Here is a 9,342-nt window from a genome sequence, read left to right as displayed (position 1 = left end):
TGTGTATCATTCAGGTCACTGTAGGGAAAGTATAGTATCTCGGATTCCATATTACAGTGCAAGCACACCATATTGCTTGACTTTAATTTTTATTATTTCTAGGTAATGTCAATGCCAAAAGTGGGCTCCAGCTCACAATGGTAAGATCAAGTAAGGCATGTGCTACCTACTGAGCCAGCCAGGCACCACTTACTGGTAAATTATTTTAAACATAGTTTGAGTCCCAAGTTCAGTAGGGAAAACTAATCAAATTTTAAAGTAAATAAAATGCAAAGTACATGTTTTTGGAGTTGCTAAATGCTTGTTTAATCAAGTATATTTCTTGTTTTCTAATTCTTTTTTTTTTTAATTTTTTTTTCCAACGTTTATTTATTTTTGGGACAGAGAGAGACAGAGCATGAATGGGGGAGGGGCAGAGAGAGAGGGAGACACAGAATCGGAAACAGGCTCCAGGCTCTGAGCCATCAGCCCAGAGCCCGACGCGGGGCTCGAACTCACAGACCGCGAGATCGTGACCTGGCTGAAGTCGGACGCTTAACCGACTGCGCCACCCAGGCGCCCCTCTAATTCTTTTTTAAGGGCAGTTTAAAACGTTTGTAGAAAAGTATATCCACATATAATTGTGCTGCTCTGTGTATATATTTAAAACATGGAAATAGTAAAGTTCATTATTTATGAATCTATCCTACATGATTTACATTTCAGAGGCTACCAAATACTCAAGAGAAGGTTCATATGAAAGACTATATAGTAACAATTCATGTTTATTGAAATACGTGGAATTATTTTCAGAGTTAAATGCTTTTCGCACATACTTTGAAAGCAGGTTGCCTGATTGTTTTTTAATTTATTGGTTTGGTAATTGCTGTAGGATAACTTCTCTCTTGCCCATATACTCAGACTGGCAAGCCAATTTTTATTGCATTTCAAAAAAATTTTTTTCAAGAGAAGATAACACTAGGGACTGCTAATGTTTAGGTACCCACTAGGAAGAGGAAAACATATTCACGGGCGCGGGAGTTTAGAAACTTGCAAAGTTGAGAAGGCATCTCGAGGTGGAAAGGAGGATTGTCTCCGGGGAGAACCGTGGGGATGACGGCGGCCCATGAGACACAGTAGCGGACTGTCAGGCTGGTCTGCGGGCCGCCTGCTTCGCGGCCGGGTAGAAGGACCACGGCTCCGAGCGGGCTTTAGGGTCAAGGCAGCGGCAGCGGAGCGTGAGCGGCAGAGGCGGGAGGGAGCGCGGAGGAGGAAAGAACGTTGTGACAGAGTCCGGCCGCCAGCGACCCCGCTGCCGGGAGGCCACTGCGCTCCCCGGTCGCGGGGCCTGAACGGCGCCAACACAGGGTTCCGTACTATCCACATTTCGGAAGGGGGCCTATCAAGCCTTCCGCATTTTCCTGGGGCTCTTTCCCGGGCGGTGACGTGACGTGCTGACGGCGGGCCCGTGCCGGAGAGCTGGGCCGCTTTTTGTCAACTCCGAGCTCGGCCCCTCCTCCCTCCCTCCGCCCGCCCCACCAGCCGGAGCCCGGCCCAGTGCTCCAGAGAAAGGCCGGCCTGCAGCACCCGCTACCGTCGCCGGCCACCCGAATGCCAGTCCGGTGAGTCCGGGACTCTGCTGTGACCGTGGGGCCCAGCGGGAGTGGGGTAGCCTGATCGGCGGCCTGGGAAACGCCCTTCCGCACTAGGCCGGGCCGTGCGGCGCAAAGCGCAGAGCAGGCCGTGAGGAGGCCGCACTTAGGCCCGGGGAGGAGGCCGCACTTAGGCCCGGGGAGGAGCCTAGCCGCCCAGAGCTGTGCCGAGGTATGCTCGGTTATTAGGGGGCCAAGGGATAAGGGGTAGGGGGTGGTAGGGGAGGATCGCCGGCTGGGGCGGAGGCGGCGTCGAGGTCTCGGGTTGGCCCCGCGGCCTGTTCGGGGCACCTCGCGAGGCCGAGGCCTAGCTAGGACCGAAATCTGTAGGAGTGAGGTGAAGGCCGCAGGGCGGCCGGGTGGATTTTCTGTATGTAAATATTGGCGGCGAGGGGGAGGGACGGGGGCAAGATGGTGGCGGATTTACGCTTGCTGCCTGGGACGGTTGAGGGGTTGTCGAGAGGAGGACCGCCATCTTGAAAGCGGCGTTTAAGTAGAAAATTCCGCTACAGTCCTTGAGGGGGTGTTGGAGAGCTGCAGCGGCGACCCCAGTGACGAGCTTTGCACGGGCCCATCACGGTACCGTGTGCACGCGAGGAGGGGGTTGCTAGCTTCTCAAGACTGCCATTGCCCTTGCCGCCATGATGCGCCCTCGTGCTGCAGGCGTTACGCTGCAGCGCCACCTTCCGTGGCAGTCATCAAGCAGTGAGTGGCTGCTTCGTCCGCTGAGCTGCTGTGTGCCTTTCGGTCCTGTTCCATTTGCCAGTGCTGGTAACCACCTGAGGTTGGTTGTCAGTCCCAGCAACTGAGCTCACAAAGACATTTTTTACACTTTAGTAGAGTCAAACGTGGCTCTTAGGGTGCCCCCGATCAGGTTGTTCTCGATCCGTTGTCTCCGCGACTCAGTCATTAAAATTGAAATTGATGGGGATAAAGTTCTCACCCAACCTTTTTGCTAAGTAGGGGAGAAAGTGCATTTTGCAAGCTTGAAATCGGAAGAGTAAAAGTTTGAAGGTTATTTTTCTCTCTTATTTGGAAAAACTTTCAGAGTCACGTTTAAATGATTAATTACTTTATATCATTTATTGACTAGTACATGCTTTTCTGTCGAGGCACAACAGAGTGTGATGGATTAACTACTGTTCACTTACCTGGTGCTGTTTAGATTTTGTCGTTGTGGAAAATGTTCAAGGTACTCTAGTGTACTTTTAGATTGCTTACTGTTAAACTTGTATTGTAAATTCAGACCTTAGTGCATACGATGCACGGTGTAAGAAAGACTGTAAGGATTTTTAAAATGCACATGATGGCTGCCAGAAGTTCACTTTTATGTTACTGTGGGAAGCCGAAGTCTCTATTTCCAGCATCAGGAAAAGGTTCCTGAAATAGGTGGCATGTTGGGGAAAGTTATTCATTGAAAAAATGGTGGACTTTTTATTTTTAGGTGGAGGAGGGACGGTGCAAAAGGCTTTGTAAGGATGATTTAAAATATTTATAGTTTGCTAGATGGGTCGGATAGGTAGGAGAGTAGTGGAAATGAAAAAAGGTAGATTGTGACTGTAGCAGAGTGATCAAACACCCCAGTCCTACTTCATATTCATTTAGCTGTTCTGGATCCAGTTTTTGGAAAAGGTTGAAAGTTGAGAAATAGGGACAACAATTACTAAGTAAATCAGTCGCTTCAGTACTAGAAAATTACCTGAGTGTTGCTGCTTTTCACATGATTCATCTCTCCTGGACAGCTGTTCTTTTCTATCCTAAATTCTTATTCCAATAACCTCTAGCTCAGAAATATTACATTTTCTATAGCGAAGAAAATTGCTTTACCATGGTTGAAAATTACAGCAGTAATTTAGGAAGTCACTTTGAAAAGTAGGCTAGAAGAGTAATGCCTAAATAATTAAAGTGCCATTATGCAAACCTTCTCTCCTCCCCTCCCCCTGAGTGAAAGTAATTCCCTCCACAAAATAATCTTTTCTACTTTTTACTAGCCTACACTTTAAAACTCATTGTAAATATGATTTATTTGTGAATGTTCTAGATTAGGAAATTTTAAGAAGTACATGGAGTGCTTATGTCCTAGAATTTTACAATAGAAAACACAAATTTTCCATTTCCGTATATTGCAACAGGTCAATCTCTGGTAAGAGGGATTCTTCTGTTTATAATGAAAATCTGTGTTTAGGAAACACAAATTAACAAATTGGATTATAGAGACAGACTAGAAGCAGGTTGCTAATGCAGTCTAGTTGTGGAGGTCGTAAGGAAAAATATAAACTGTAGAAGTAGTTGCTTTATATCTTGACAGCTGGGAAAGACATAGAAGAGCTCTAAAGAAGATAGAATTGTATGCTGCACTTTATGCACAGTACAGCAGCAGCAGACGTTCCAGTACAGCAACAGTGGATTTTCAAGATTAAGATTAATTTAGAGTCGAATGTATAATTGAGGCAGGTAAGTGTATAATTTTAAAGACTTTCTATAAGAAATGTTTAAATATAAATGTTTTTTGCTAGAAGAGGTAGACCATGATGATCTGGAAAGCAGAGAGGTAGATTATTAATTAGCCAACGATTGTGGATAAATCAGCTATTATTTTTTTGTTTATATATGTTTTTCATATGGATGCATCTTTCCTTTTTTTAAAAAACATACAATGCTTTTTGTTTGTGCTTATTTTATGACTCTTAACTTTTGTATTCTCACTAAATTAATCTTGTGTTTGTGCACATAGACAGTTACAAACTTTTTTTTTTAATTCTTGTAAACTTCTCAACCCCAGTCTTTAAAATCCCTCCACCTCATAGTTTATTATTATTTTTAACTTAACTGAGAAAGGTGGGTGACCATTTGCTGTAAACATGTGATCTCTTCAACTCATGCTGTTCCCCTATTTCTACCCAGACTATCTTTTTTCTTTTGCTTTGGCAAGAATGCTCTTCTCCATGCCCAGCTATTCTGCCAGTCTTCTTCTGTAATGTTCATGATTTCTTTCTCTCACTCCTAAGTATAACTATGCTAATCCTGTAAACATTTACCTGATAACACATTTATCCCGTATTTCTTTATACCAGTCCTTTTATTTTCACTTTATCCCACTTAATTATAAATTCAGTGTTTACCAAACTGTGAAACTCCTCCATTACATGTTAATTGGGGCATCACAAAAAAGTGTTTTGTTTTACAGAAACTGCTTTCGTTCTCTGCTGTGATTCTTTTTTTTTCTTTTTCTTTTAAAGATTTTACTTTTAAGCAATCTTTTTACCCAACGTGGGGCTCAAATGTGTACCACCCCAAGATGAAGAGTCACATGCTCTACCAGCTGAGCCAGGGAGACACTCCTCTGGTTCTTTTTAAAACTTATGTGGGGACTCTCCATGAGGTCATTTGCTATCCTTTTCTGTCTTCTTCCTTGGCTTCTCTGTCATCTATTATACCCACCTTTTTATCTAAGTTTGTTATCTAGTATTTCCAGTTGCTTACCAAACAATAGTACCCAGCTGGCTTGTTGATACTCCATACTCAAGTTGACTGAAGTAAAGTTTAATTAATTCATAGTAAGTGCCCTAGAATGTTTATTGAAAATCTGTTATTCCATGGAGTTCCTAAACAACTCCTGTGCCTTATTTCTTTCTCTTTGTCACTCCATTAGTTTCCCAGGCTCATTCTTTGTTTCGTGTCACATGGAGCATTGTAGACATCTTTAGTTTAGCGTTAAATCTGTTATATCCTAATACTGGTATTTTTGTCTTGCTAAATTTTGAAGATCCTAATTATAGAGATAGTTTCTTATCTTCTTTTGCACAATGATCTGGACATAGACATTATTTCCAAAAAACATTACTGAATGATTGAATACTGAGATTTTAATGGAGTTGAGTAGCTTTCCATTTGTAATTAATTCATGAAACAGATACTGTGGTTTTGGTATAAGGCTTTAACGTGTATTTATTTTTGAGAGAGAGAAGAGAGAGCACAACACATGTGAGGGGGAGGAGAAGATAGAGGGACTCACAGAGTCTGAAGCAGTTCCAGGCTTTGAGCTGTTAGCACAGAGCCTGATACAGGGCTCAGACTCACTAACTGTGAGATCATGAATGGAGCCGAAGTCAGATGAGTTTTATAAGTTCCTTATATATTGTGGATACAAAGCCTTTTTTGGATATGTCATTTGCAAAATTTTCTCCCATGCCATAGGTTGCCTTTTGGTTTTATTGTTTCCTTTGCTGTGCAGAAGATTTTACTTTTAATGTAGTCCCAGTAGTTTAGTTTGCTTTTATTTCTCTTGCCTCAGGAGACATATCTGGAAAAATGTTGCTAGACCTAATGTCAGAGAAATTATTTCTTGTGATGTCTTCTAGTATTCTTATGGTGTCAGGTGTCACAGTTAGGTCTTTAGTCCATTTTAATTCTGCTTTTATGTTTGCTCTGAGAAAGTTGTCCCGTTTCCTTCTTTTGAATGTTGCTGTCCAGTTGCCCCAAAACCATTTGAATGAATCTTAAAGTTTTCCTTCCTCTTTTATTTTTTGAATAAATAGTTTGAGAGGAAGAAGTATTAACTCATCTTTGTTTGGTAGAATTGCATCTGGCCTTGGTTTTTTCTTTGTTGGGAATTTTTTGACTACTGATTTAATTTCATTGTTAGTCGTTAGTCTGTTCAAATTTTCTATTTCTTCCTGTTTCAGTTTGGTAGCTTACATGTTTCTTGGTATTTCTGTTTCTTCTGTGTTGTCCAATAGGTTGGTGTATAGTTTTTCATAATATTCTCTTAAAATAGTTTGTATTTCTTAGTATTGGTTGCTATTTCTCCTCTCTCATCTGTGATTTTATTTGGTGTCCTTTCTTTCTCTCTCTTTTTTTTTTTTTTATTTGAAGATTTTATTTTTCAGTACTTTCTACACCCAACAAACTTAACAACCTCAAATCAAGAGCCATTAGTTCCTTTGTTCCTGGAGAGGTCTCCCTGTTAAAGCTGCTTCTTTGGGACATAATCTTAGGTGAAAAACTAGTCTCCATACTGTGTGCCCAAGCTTTAAGACCACTCACTGCCTACAGAGTCCAAAGTGCCAGGTTTCAGTCTAGGCCTTGGGGATCCGAGCTGCCCCCAGCCTATGTTCTCATCCGTGAAATGGGGATGGAGGCAGTATTATTCTGAGAGAACCACCAGAAGGGTCTAGCGGGATCACAAGCAGAAAGGTCCAGCAGGATCGCAAGTTAGCACCCTGCCAGGGGCCAAGGACACCTGGACAGACAGATGCTGCTATTGGTGTCTCTAGTAGGATTGTTGGATTTGAGACACTCTCCACCCCGTCTCTGGCATCAGTTTGTTCTGTAGAGTCTGTGCTCTACTTCCATAGCCCTCTTTATGGCCTATGACCACATATTTCTGTTACCATTATCATCTTTGCTATTGCCATCATAAATACTTTAGCACTACTTTTTGTGTTTTAATAATAACCTTTTATATCCGTATTAATTCCCTGAGGTAAGTATTAGTCTGTATTGTTTTTGATATGGAAGTCTAAAACCTAGGGGATTAAATTATGGAGTTAGGATTTTAATTTTACTATCTAGTTCCAGTGTCTGTCTCCTATTCCATTCCATTCCATTCTGTTCCACTCCGTTCCATTCTTCTATTCTGTTGTGTTCTACTCTATTCTACTGTACACTATACTATTTTCTATTATACTATACTGTATTGTACTATATTGCTTTTCATTGGTTTCTTGCAGAACTTATGTTAACTGTTAACTATATTTTGTGTAGTTTTTGTTGCCACAGTAGATAGCAGTTTTTTTTAAATTATAATTCCCAATAATAGTTTATAACAGATCCTGTTGACTTTCATGTATTGACATGCAGCCTTGTATAATCCTGTGTGTGAGCATATTTCATAAATTAGATGCATTTCCCCCCTTATATTTTAACACCTCTGAAATCAGAATGTATTTTACAGTTGATGAGATCCTATAATCATTGTTTTTGAAGGCATTGGTCATGATTTATAACTGCTTGCAGTATTCATGAACAGTATTTATTTTGTATCATTTCAAATGAGTTAGTCCACTATAGGATACTACATATATAGCAAACAATATAATTGTTACTGTGAAACAGCTTAATTCAAGTTAGAATAAGTTGCCCTGAGAAGAGTTGAAAGAAGTTTTAAAGCAATCAGAGGTTGGTATGATTGACTAATAGTTCAGTCGCAAGATAGATAGTTGGTCATATTTGGATTGTTCTTCATTGCAAATTTTCCAAATTTCAGTTGAAGCTCCTTACTTAGGAAAAACATGAATCGATGACTTTTATCAGAGTAAAGTGACAACATCAAAAGAAGCAAAGCAGAGTGTACTAATTTGAAAGATTCTATAGATACTAATAGAGATGCTTCAACATCAATACTCTGTTGTCAAGACACTATTGTTAAACGTAGACATTGAACATTTCTAATTAGTAGGAAAATGAGCTAGAGTGGCACCCAAGATATGTTACTCTAAAGCAATGTTTGTTTGTTTGTTTTCTGTGTAAATTATGTATAAGTAAGTTTTAAAAAATTCAGTATGTATAAAAAATACTCAAAACAATAGTAACGTGTCATTTTACTTGGCTGTGGTGGTATTTCTTTAGTGGTATTTAAAACAATGCCTCATCTAGTAATTTGGGAGCATCTTTAGAATCAGTGAAATACAGGGGCGCTTAAGTGGCTCAGTTTGTTGGGTATCTGACTTCAGCTCAGGTCATGATTTCACGCTTTATGAGTTTGAGCCCTGCATCAGGCTCTGTGCTGACATCTCAGAGCCTGGAGCCTGCTTTGGATTCTGTGTCTCCCTCTCTGATTCTCATCCATTCATGCTGTCTCCTCTCTCTCTCTCTCTCTCTCTCTCTCTCTCTCTCTCTCTCTCTCTCTCTCTCTCTCTCTCTGCCTCTCTCAAAGTAAATAAACATTTTAGGGGCGCCTGGGCGGCTCAGTCAGTTAAGCGTCCGACTTCGGCTCAGGTCATGATCTTGCGGTTTGTGAGTTCAAGCCCCGCTTCGGGCTCTGTGCTGACGGCTCGGAGCCTGGAGCTTGCTTCCGATTCTGTGTCTCCCTCTCTCTCTTCCCCTCCCCTGCTCACACACTGTCTCTCTCTCTCTCTCTCTCTCTCCTTCAAAAATAAACATTAAAAAAAATTAAAAAAAATCATTGTAAAAGTGCAATCAGTGAAATACAGTAGTAATGCAAGTTAATGCTTCCTTTGCATTTTTTTATGGTTCTATTTTCTGTGAATAATGATTTCTGCTTGTCTGATGGTGTGCATACTTTACAGAAAGTACCTCCCAGGCTAAGTTTTTTAAGGATCTCTTTATCTGAGCTTAGGTCTTGGATCTCAAAATCATAAGTTCAAGTCCAAGCCAGGCTCAGCATGTAGTCTATTAAAAAAAAAAAAAAAAAGGTGCTTCAAATATTTTATCTTTTATCTTTATTGTAGTGTTCTTTTGGGTATATATTCTTTAAGTTCCTTTCTATTTACAGTGCAAAAGTGTTTTGTCCTCAATAGGCATTGACTTTGGGGGATATTTGGGTTACATGTATTTTTTTCCTCTTTTAACTTATTAAAGTTTGTTAGTAGACTTTACATTCTTCTTGAATACACTGGATATTTAGTATTTACATCACTTTCTTGTCCTAAAAATTTCCCTCCTTCAGTCACTCTTGTTTTTTTTTTTT

General features: G+C 40.7%; 1 protein-coding gene across 6 annotated transcripts in view; it reads left to right on the top strand.

Moving 5' to 3' along the window:
- Positions 1 to 1,253: 1,253 nt before the first annotated feature.
- Positions 1,254 to 9,342, top strand: part of LOC121024737 (zinc finger X-chromosomal protein) — a 56,644-nt gene continuing 48,555 nt past the window's right edge. For 3 of the 6 annotated variants that reach the window (XM_040466953.1, XM_040466948.1, XM_040466950.1), the window contains exons 1-2: positions 1,254 to 1,601; positions 3,940 to 4,085. The gene's annotated coding sequence lies outside the window, so the exon portion shown is untranslated. The remainder of the gene's footprint in view (positions 1,602 to 3,939; positions 4,086 to 9,342) is intronic. The other 3 variants (XM_040466951.1, XM_040466949.1, XM_040466954.1) reach the window with 2 other exon arrangements.

Source organism: Herpailurus yagouaroundi, unplaced genomic scaffold, assembly GCF_014898765.1.
Source record: "Herpailurus yagouaroundi ecotype Mexico unplaced genomic scaffold, PumYag 67050, whole genome shotgun sequence".
Lineage (NCBI taxonomy): Eukaryota > Metazoa > Chordata > Mammalia > Carnivora > Felidae > Herpailurus > Herpailurus yagouaroundi.
This window is presented reverse-complemented; position numbering and strand designations above follow the sequence as displayed.